The sequence below is a fragment of the Phyllostomus discolor genome, chromosome 3 (genome assembly GCF_004126475.2).
Source record: "Phyllostomus discolor isolate MPI-MPIP mPhyDis1 chromosome 3, mPhyDis1.pri.v3, whole genome shotgun sequence".
Classification (NCBI taxonomy): domain Eukaryota; kingdom Metazoa; phylum Chordata; class Mammalia; order Chiroptera; family Phyllostomidae; genus Phyllostomus; species Phyllostomus discolor.
The window spans coordinates 195,630,688-195,641,874 of NC_040905.2; the positions used below are offsets into that span (position 1 = coordinate 195,630,688).

General features: G+C 41.5%; 1 pseudogene; it reads left to right on the forward strand.

The window, feature by feature from the left end:
• The first annotated feature begins 8,039 nt into the window (after positions 1-8,039).
• On the forward strand, positions 8,040-9,964 carry LOC114488238 (annotated as a pseudogene).
• The last annotated feature ends 1,223 nt before the right edge of the window (positions 9,965-11,187 follow it).

The following is an 11,187-nucleotide window of genomic DNA, read 5'->3' on the forward strand; positions in this document are numbered from 1 at the left end:
TTTTTCAGATAGGTAAGTAGATAGATTGGTAGGTAGATGATTGATGGACAATTTTAAACAAAAACAGGATCATGTTGTTACATTGTTTCAAACTGTTTTTATCACTGAATATATCATGATATCAATATATCAAATGTCTTCCATATCAAGAAGTATTTGATAGCTGAAAAGTATTCTATTATATGGACTTATCAATTAGTGTAACTATTATTTTATTATTGGACATTTGGTTTATTTCTATCATTCATTATAAACTGTTTTAGTAATTAATCCTGTTGCTAAATTTTGTGAGCATCTATCTTGAATGTTACTTTCCTTAGATGTAACTGCTAGATATGGAATTTCTAGATCAAAAGGTATATACACTTTTAATGCTTCTTAACATATTGAGAAATTACCTTCATTATTTTACCAGTGTGTACATCTTTCAGCCAAATGAGTCCATTCTTTCAACCTTGCCAATACTGAACATTTTAATCATTGCCAATATAATAGTTTAAATTTTTTATTTTGTGGTATATGCTTACATTTCTTTAAATAAAATAAGGTCAAACATTTTTTCAGTGTTCTGGGGACAACTTATTTTCTCTATGATTTGCCTCCTACTGATATTTTTCTATTGAATTTTTTTTCTTGTTGCGTTGTAGAAGCACTTTATATATTAAGGAGTGAAGTTTTATCATACCTGTTTCACCTACTTTTATCATGTTAAAAATATATTACTTCTATTTGTCTTTTAGTATAAGATTTTATTAATCAGGAAAGAATGCTGAGTTTTTAGTCTGTTGAGATAATTGTGGCTTTTTCCTTGATTAATTTGTTAACATGTAGAAATGTATGAATTGATTTCCTAACATTGAAGTATCTTTATGTTTCTGGAATAATCTTTGGTTGTGTCACAGCAATATTTTAACACCAAATCTGATTTATTAACATACATCTACACCAATATCTATACATTTATAAATTTTAAAGTTTATCATTTTTTTCTGTTAGAGTGTGGTGTAAGCATTATGATAGCTGCAAAAACTTAAAAGTTTCTGATCTTGATCAGTTTATTTAAAATAATTGTTATTTTCTTTATAAAAGCAATACACAGACATGTTTTTTAAAGAAAACTTCTAAGAATGGAACAAATAAAAAAAATAAAAGTTCTCTAAATACAAAGCACCTTACCCATTTCTGGTTTCAGTCCTTTCGGTGGTTCCCTCTGCACTCCTGCCAAATCTGCTTTGATCTCCTTCTGAATTGATCAATTTAAAAAGATATGTAATATCTCCCTTCCTAAAAGTGGGGCATTTTAGAACACTTTTACTCAAACCCCCTCTCTCTTTCCTGAGATATGTTAAATTTCTTATGGTCAGTTATATTGTTTCTCATTGTAACTTTAAAAAATACACTTAGATGAAGGTCACCATTGATTCTGACCAGGTAAGATGCAATCAGAGTTTCCACACTTCCACCACTCCTTCCCGCTCCCCACACGCTACCTCAATTTGTCTACAAATATTTGGTTGATCCAAATTACGAGAAAAAGAGGCAAAATTCTATAATCAGGTGATTATGTAAATATTCATGCATTGCCAAGTAAATAACAATATTCAATTATTTTACTTTGATCATTTATTTGAATCTCCATTAATTTTTTTTATTTTCCCTATTTTATGGATGAAATATCATTTGAAATATCACAGAATTGTTCTGCTTTTTATATCATTTTATTTTCTCTTTTTTTCTGCCTCTCCTCTTTTGTGCTTTTGTTTCCATGAACATCCCGTGATCTTTCATTTACCGTGTGATCACAAGTGAGAGCTGTTTGGATGCACATCAGCAGTGGGAGTGGGGATCCTTGCCAGTGTCATTGCAACGTTTGTGTGGCAGGGCCTTTCCCTCGCCAGTGCGATGGCTTCCCGGGAGGTTTGCCTGTGTGGCTTGTAGGAAGGGTGTAGGCAGACTGACTTAGAACTCCCCAATTTGCCAAAGTGATGAAAGGCTTTAAGAATACAGTACTTCAGATAGTTCACTCTTGGAGAGAGCTGTTATTCCTTGGTCCTTTCCAGCCCCTATAAGAGCCTATTATTCTCCCCATACTCTGCCACCCTACTAAGTCCAGCACTCACACTAAGGTCCCTTCCCAGGCAAATCTTCCAATCTATTCAGAGCAGAGAGCAGTGGGGCACCACAGCTGGTGGCGAAGCCTTTTGGTCCATGTGTTCAATATACAAGCATCCCATTGGCCACCATGAGGGACAACCCACAGCCCACCCCTGCTCTCTGCTCACTCAGAGCCTGGAGTCTGTATTCATGTGAAATTGCTTCCCACCTTCCCTGGCAACCGGCTCTCATTTGCTGCAGGTAGCAATTTACATCTCCCCTGTCCTGCGTTATTTATAAATAAGAACATTAACATACTTTCTGCTTTCCAAATATTTGTCCAAGGTGTGGCATATACACTGGTTCCAGCATGTACATAGATTTGTTCTTATTCAAATGCATTTACTGTTACATTGGTGAAACTGTAGAGGAAAGGACAGGGTTCGGTCCACCACTTGGATCAAGAATAGTTGCAATAGCTTAGGAATTACCTGCTCATTCATCCTTGATGTTCTTTGTTGGTTCTTTGTTCCTCCCTTCTCCTCCCAGCCCTTTAATGTTGGAACAGGCCATCCACAGCTCGGTCCTTGGGCAGCACCTCTCCCTTATGTACACATTTCCTAGTCATCTCATCCAGTTGTAGGGCGATAAATGCCACCTAGGTGCTGAAAGTTTTATCTTTAGCTCCAACCTTTCGTCCCAGCTTCATACTCATATTTCTAACTGCCTGCTATAGATGGAGCAAATCCTCCTCCCCAGAGCCAGGCTGTCTGCTCTATTTCCATGCTTGATGTGGCAGCAACGCTGAAAAGTAACTCACAGCAGCTCCGTGTTGCCTTTCATGTCAGGTGGGAGCCTCAGAGCTTGCCCCCCCCCCCCAGTACAAGTGCCCATGTTGTGTCCTGGTGCTGTTTGGTGGCTTAGATGCGGACTCTCAAGACTGCACACTGTTCATTTTCACAGCTTTCAATGCCATCTCCTATACCCATTGCAGCTGGCAAACATTCACCAGTTTGTCACATGTACCTGTCATCCACCCCTGATCTGCTGCACTTGTCTGGATGCTTCCTTTTCACACGGTCTTTGTGTCACTCTGTGAAATCCCTTCCCACCTCCCCTAATAGCTGGAAGGGGAGCAGGTGGGTGGGGTCAGCATCTGGGAGGGGAGAAGTTGATGCTGGGCTCATTGCTCATTGCAGGGCGGAGGTGGCCCCGTCCTGGTGGCTTCAAATCTCTACAACAAAGCCCTTTCAGGCCACCACACTTTTACTTGTTTCTGGTCAATGGAAGTAGCACAGTCGCCAAGATTCATGCACTTCTAAGTCTTTACTTTGGTACAGGTCATGGCAACAACAATGGCACCTCTCACTCAGTGGCTCTCAGTGCTGTGAGTCATTCCATGTACCGAAGGGCCAGCAACTACATCAGTAGAGAAGACTCATAGGCACGGGGAGGGGGGGGGATGGGTCTGATTAAAAAATGAGAGTCTTCGCCACTGCAGTTTTTGTAATTATAAACAAAGCCACACATGTCTAGATCTTTGCTTGGCCTCCTAAAAAGATCATGTCATCTGTGTATAAAGCAAAATAAAGGTGAAGGAAAATAATTACACGACTTATAACATTTTATGTGTCTTTTTTACCGGGTCCCTCTTAATTAAAACTTTCAGGAGATTCAAAAGGGATGTTTATTTTTTTTCTCTTAGAAGCTTTGTCATCATACGTAATTACGTAAGGAGCCATCGCGACTCTCCTCTCAAACCACAGCCTCCGGAAAGTATGCCCCGTATTTAGCGTCGTGCCCATAAGAGGAGAAACCACCTGCGCTAAGGTTATGTCAGAGAGACGGCGACCGCAAACACACACCAGGCTCCGAGAGACACTATCATTTTCTGGGTGTGCTCTTCACTATTTAGAGCTGTGATTAAAATTAGAAGTGTTGGCCTGACACTGCTTTCTGACTTGCGTCTTGAGCAGCGTGAGCACCGCGGTGGTTAGGATAATGCTCCTTGTTATTTCCATTGACGTTTCGCTCCAGCAGGGACTAAACATACAATTTAATGGCAACCCCACTTTTGCTATCTGGTTTTTTTTAATTATTGGGATGCGTTATGTTGAAGGATTTAAGGAAAGTCCGTGGAGTGTCGTGTATTTATTTGTTTTAACTTTGCTCATTTAAACCGCCTTCCCACTCAGAGATCACCTTCTCAGGAGGCTCTCAAGATCCCTTTGCCCCACATCCCTCTGCTCAGGTCACTTTGTTTTCGGCGACCTGAAGAGCCACTCTGATGTCAGCCCAGGCACTCTCAGAAGGAGCAGGCAAAGCGAAACATAATGAAGAAGACAGACCTACAGAACGGTATTATTGAGAGAGAAAAAAATCAGTTAATTTCACTTCGAAAAAGGCAGCAAAGAAGACCAGGAAATGCCTGAGAAGTCATAATTTTTAACATAATTTTAAATAATAAGCCTCATACTTTTGGGCGGGGGACACTTATCTGTTTCTACAGTGGAAAAACCCAGTTTCACATTACAAGATCGATTTTGCAAGGCTTTAATGAGAACAGTTTTTAATTTTTAAACACTTAAGATTTTTTGGAGGAAATATGTATCTACTCATCCAATTTTAGGGAAATTTGGGGGACATTCCATTTTTTCTATGAAAGACTTATTTCCTTATTGCAGTAAATGTGAATTTATCTGGCACTTACCCAGAATTTACCATCACTGGGTAAATCATTATGTCTGCAGCACTTTCAACAAGATAATCCCAAGACACCGTAACTTGAAAGGGAAAAACCATGAATCTTTTGACATGAATCTTTTATGCCTAGATTCTACACTTTAAAAATCTACACTTGGATTTTTTCCTCCAAGATTGCCTTCTATTACTTAATAATCTGCCAGCTTTCTATGCACAATAAATTTGGAAGGCATTTTTATATTTTAAATATGAACATTTACAACATAGTTGAATGGTTATGTACTAAACCACCGTCTATTGCATAAGTGCTATCGAGACATGCAGCAGATAGATGACGAGCATGGACTCCAGCACTGACTCAGATCCCAGCAATTGACTTACTGCCTCTGTGTCTCAACTTTCCTCGTTTATAAACTGATAATTATAACCCCTAGTTCATAGGTTGTGGGAAGGATTATATGGGTTCATATGTTGGCGATGTTTAGGAAAGTACCTGATACATGGTAACTACTACCAAGGGCCTTGGCGATACAATTGCATCTAATGTTTGCTTTTGTATACCAAGCCGTCACCTCTGTTACTATATCCGTAGGAAACAGTAAAAAGATACGTGCAAGAATATAGTAATAGAACTGAAACCATGGGGTTAGACTCAGGAAACATTTTCAGGACTTTTAATGTACGTTGCAAAATTACCTTCCAGGAATCTGGTAACACCTCACATGACTGATAGCAATTTATGAAAGTACCTGTTTGTCCTACTTCAGTTACCTTAGGATGCAAGGGGGACCCTGCATCTCCTTGCTCTAATTTGGTTTATTTTTATTCCTGGAGACATGGTGAATTTCTTCACATTGGGACTTCTTTTTTTGTTGTTTTTTTTGTGTGTGAATTGTCGAGTGTGTTCTGTTTTTTTCCTACCTGACTGTTCTTTATCTGTTCAGTACTAGTTTTTCAGAGCTAGACTGCCTTCCACGTCCATCATCTTTACTCTCATTGTGTTCACTTCATACCGTTTTGTTCTGAGATTGGGTAAATGTCTTAATCTGATGTTCTAGTTCCTTACATCTTTTATCTAAAGGCTCCAACCTGCTTTTTACTGTTTCAATCACAATTTTTTAAATTTTTCAATTATTTTTCATAGGTAATCTATTCACTTGGGTTACCATTCAAAAGCTATATAAGTCTATACGACAAACTTCTGTTTCCATGAAGATGGAGAAGTGCTTTTCCCTCTTTCTCCCACTAAATGTTGGGTTGGCCAGAAAGTCCATTTCGTTTTTTCCATAAAATATAAGACACATTTCTCATTTTCACCAATAACTTCATTGATTTGGGTATTTTGAGTATGTTGGTTATCTCCTACTATTGGCGTCTAGTGGGTAGAGGCCAGCGGTGCTGCTAAACATCTTCCAATGCATAAGACAGCCCGACAGCAGAAAATTATTTGGCCAAAATGTCAACAGTATCAAGAATCTTCACAGAGCACTTTTGACACATTTGATCAGTCACAGCACCTTTTCCATACAGTGCACAAATCTTTTATTTTTGCATTTCAGTTGTGTTTCTACCTTTTTTGAAATAATATGCCAAAAATGTACATTTTCTTCCATCTTCAATATTAAAATGGCTACATAAAAGTTCACCAATTGTGATCATCTTTTAAAAATGCACTTTGATATGACAGCAGTCACATTACAATCTAACAAATTGGTTCTAATGACGTTTAAGACCACTGAGCACTGCCAGAACCATCATACAGAAAAAAACTAAATGAAATTTTTGGCCAACCCAATACAACCCAAACCCCTGAACATCACATATAAATCCAGCACAAGGAGACCATGAAGGGTGGAAAGAAGAGGTCAGCTCAGCTGGAAAGAGGACAGATCTGAGGAATGACACGGTGGTGAGTTCCCTAGATTTTCCTCTTGCCTCACATATCTCGGGCTTGGAGCTGAAGGAGCTGGCAACTCAGAAACACCAACGGACATAGACCTCCAAAAGGTCTGCCCAAAGCCTGCGCTCTTCGGCCGAAAGACCAGGAAAAGGACAGCTCAACAAGACAAAAAAAAACCTTTAGGCAATAATTGTTCTTTTCCAGCCAAACACAACCGAAAAAAACCCGACCTTCGCCTCACCCAGGCCAGCAAAGACCCAATGGGGGCTTAGATTTCTTCCCTTACCCCTTCATAACAGGTGTTCAAACTCCTTCAGGAGTGGTTGCAGAAAAGTTCAAGTTGAGTCAGGACCTAACACATCACTCCCACCGGGCTCTAAATATGTGTAGAGGAAGAATTTAAGGCAATTATCTTCAAAGTTTCTGCAGTTCATCGGAATTCATAGAATGTTGACACCAAGAGACCATGAATTACATGTATATATAAAGTAATGCCTACAGGAATCATAACAAAACTATATTGTACAAAGGGATATACTTAGAAACACTACTGATAAAATAGAATTCCAAAACATTTTTGAAGGAATTCGCAGGAAGTCAGGAGACAGAAAATAGGGAAACCCAAACCAGAGACAACAAACAGAAGCAACAAATGAAATGGCAGACTTAAGCCCTAGCAAATTAATAATTACATTAAGTTAGCCATTGTGGGATTGTAATGTCTGGGTGGGTTTCCAGTTCCAGGTGGGGAAGGAAGCATCTGTGTTTGATCACCTGGGGTCCCAGTGGGCCGCAGATTGTGATACATTTGTGGGAGATACAAAGCGGAAGGAGTCCCGCTGACAAAAGACAGAACACAGGAAACAAAAGAATGATTCCAGAGAGATAGGAACCATTCTTCTTGGCTAAACCCTTGAGAGGCTGAACAGAGATTAGTTTTACAAATGAAACTGTTACCACCTGGGAAAGGGGGGAACTGAGGCCCATGGGTGGGGATCTTCCTGTTGTTGGTGTCTGGGCCACATTAGTAACTATTTTGATTATCATGCCTAATAACAAATTTTTTCAGTCATGCCATCCTTCAACTCATCCGTTAATTTTGTATTCATTCATCTGACCAACAGTTACTGAATAGCTCCTAAATGCTCATCACTGGTGTAGGGGCTGGGGAAACAGGAGTGAACGAGACGGACAAGGTCTTGGATGAGGTGGTTTCCATTCTAGTGAAGAACAAACAATAACCACGAAAACAAAGACATAAACAAGACAATTACACCCCATCTCTCACTCACCACCAATGGCCTGCCTGGCCAATCACACACTTTGCCACTGCCCCACAGAAATGTTCCGATTGCACAAATTCCTTACACAGATCAGGCCAGTGTCCAAGGCACTGGCTCCGCATATGACTCAGGCTTATGCCAAAGATGTAAGATGTGTGCAGATGCCCGAACCTTAATGCTTCAAGGTATAGACCTTTTAGCCAATGCTGTAGCTGTTGCTATGGGGCCAAAGGGCAGAACAGGGATTATTGAACAGACCTGGTGAAATCCCAAAGTAACAAAAGATGGTGTGACCGTTGCAAAGTCCATAGACTTAATAGATAAATGTAAAAATATTGGCACTAAACTTGTTCAAGATGTTGCCAACAATACAAATGAAGGGGCTGGTGATGGCCCCACCACTGCTCCTGCGCTGGCCCGCGCTGTTGCCAAGGGAGGCTTAGAGATTAGCCAAGGTGCTGATCCAGTGGAAATCGGGGAAGGTGTGCTGTCAGCTGCTGATGCTGTAATTTCCGAATTTAAGAAGCAATCTCAACCTGTGGCAACCCCTGAAGAAATAGCCCAGGTTGCCGAAATTTCTGCAAATAGAGACAAAGAAATTGGCAACATAATTTCCAGTGCAACAAAAAAGGTTGGAAGAAAGGGTGCCGTCCCATTAAGGGGTGGAAAAACACTGAATGATGAATTAGAAATTATTGAAAGCATGAAGTTTGGTCAAGGTTATATTTCTCCGTGCTTTATTAATATAACAAAAGGTCAGAAATGTGAATTCCAAAATGCCTATGTTCTATTGAGTGAAAAGAAAATTTCTAGTGTTCAGTCCCTTGTACCTGCTCTTGAAACTGCCAGTTCTCACTGTAAGCCCTTGGTCATAAGTGCTGAAGATGTTGATGGAGAAGCTCTAAGTCCGCTTGTTTTGAATAGGCTGAAAGCTGGTCTTCGGGCTGTAGCGGTCCAAGCTCCAGGTGTGGGTGGCAATAGAAGGAACCAGCTTAAAGACATGGCTGTTGCTAGTGGTGGCGCAGTGGTTGGAGAAGAAGGACTGACTCTAAAGCAGGGGTGTCACACTCATTTTCACTGGGGGCCACATCAGCCTCGCAGTTGCCTTCAAAGGGCTGAATGTAATTTTAGGGCTGTATAACTGTAACTACTCCTTAACAGTTAAGTGAGAGTTTGGTGCTACTGCCGGGTAGAAACAAGGTGCAGGGCCGAATAAAACAAGGTGGAGGGCTGGATTCGGCCTGAGGGCCTTGTGTTTGCCACCTGTGCTATACATCTTGAAGATGTTCATCCTTGTGACTTAGGAAAAGCTGGAGAGGTCATTGTGACCAAAGATGATGCCATGCTGTTGAAAGGAAAAGGAGACAAGACTCAAATTGAAAAACATATTCAAGAAATCATCAAGCAGTTGGAGAACATAACTAGTGCATATGAAAAGGAAAAACTAAATGAACGTCTAACAAAACTCTCAGATGGAGCAGCTGTGCAGAGGGTTGGTGGGACGAGTGAGTGAGAAGAAGGAGTAACAGACGCCCTCGATGCTACATGAGCTGCTGCGGAGGAGGGCATGGCTCTGGGAGGGAGCTGTTCCCTGCTCCGGTGCATTCCAGCCTTGGACTCGTGAACTCCAGCTAATTAAGATAAAAAAAAACTGGTATAGAAATTATGTAAAAAGCACCAGAATTCCTCCATGACCATTGCCAAGAATGCAGGTGTGGAGGGATCGTTGATAATTGAAAAAAATCACACAGAGCTCCTCAGAAGTTGGTTATGACGCCATACTTGGAGATTTTGTGAACATAGTGGAAAAAGGAATCATTGATGCAATGAAGGTTGTATGAACTGCTTCATTGGATGCTGCCAGAGTGACCTCTCTGTTAACAACGGCAGAAGTTGTAGTCACAGAAATTCCTAAAGAAGAGCAAGACCCCGGGGTGGGAGGATGGGTGGAGTGGGAGGCGGGATGGGAGGTGGCACGCTCTAACCCTGGAACAGGATGGACCATTGTTGATGAGAGCTGGGGGAGGAAGCTCAAGGCCATGCTCCTCACCTGGACCTTCGGAGACCTCAGCTGAAGGAAATGCGGAAGAAAAGGCTGGCTGGTGTTTAAGGAAACCACTGTAACCATTGGTTACTGGTTTCAGCTGACAATATACAAGGGTTTACTGCTGTCCCTGTACCTGCCTACAGATAACTTACTTTGTTTCCTTGAATAAAATACATTTGTAAATTCCTGAGAACTAAATGCAAGAGCCATGGACCAAGGCACTGCTTTCAACTGATATCACTTAGGTGTTTTTACTACTGTTCTCTGAAAATCAGGATTTTAGTGTTTGCCACCACCTGACGAGCAGTTAAGCAGCTGTTCTGTGGAGAGTAAGATAATTGTACAAAGTAGAGAAATATCCAATTATGTGAGCTTTGTGTCATAAAAATTAGTTCAAAGTAAAAAAAAAAAGCCCGAGATAATTACAAATACAGTGAGCACTATGGAGGCAGAGACATCACACAAACTAGTGTATTTCCTCCCACGTGCTCACCACAGATCAATTTATCAGCAATGACACTGCTACGGCATGTCCAGGGCTGTCAATACTCCACCGACCCTGAGTGACAGGGCCCTGTTGCCCTCAGAATCCCATCCTAAGATTAGAGCATGCTTCGTGGGACCACTCCTAAGTCACTGTTTTAAGCCTGGTTTCCTAGAAGTCAAGTCTAAAATGACAATTCCTATGCCAAGGAATGTTCTCAGAAGAAACCCTTACAGAGGGAGAAGAGCCAAATTGGGCAGCAAAAATGATATGCAGAAGGGTGATTCCAGCTGAAGTGTGGCTCATCCCGACCTCACAGGGGCTCTGGAGCCTGAATCGTACCACAGAGGTTGTCCTACCCAGAGGTAAAGGAGACTCAACTGTTACGCCTGCACTTTGGTCAGCCTGGTGCTGGGAACTGTCCTTGGGCTGTGTGTGTGTGTGTGTGTGTGTGTGTGTGTGTGTGGAGGGGAAGGGGATGGCAGGTAACCAACCACCCAGGCACTGCCCCGTGAGACAGCTTCTGTCATGGGAGGGCAATTCTCTAGAGAAGCGTGTTGGTGTAGCAACTGGGGGATGGGCCTCCAATCCTAGGACAGGGGATCTGGGCAGGCGTTAGAGCATCTGCCACAGCCTCCATGTCTGCAGCACTGCCGTTCTCAGTGAAGGGGCGCAG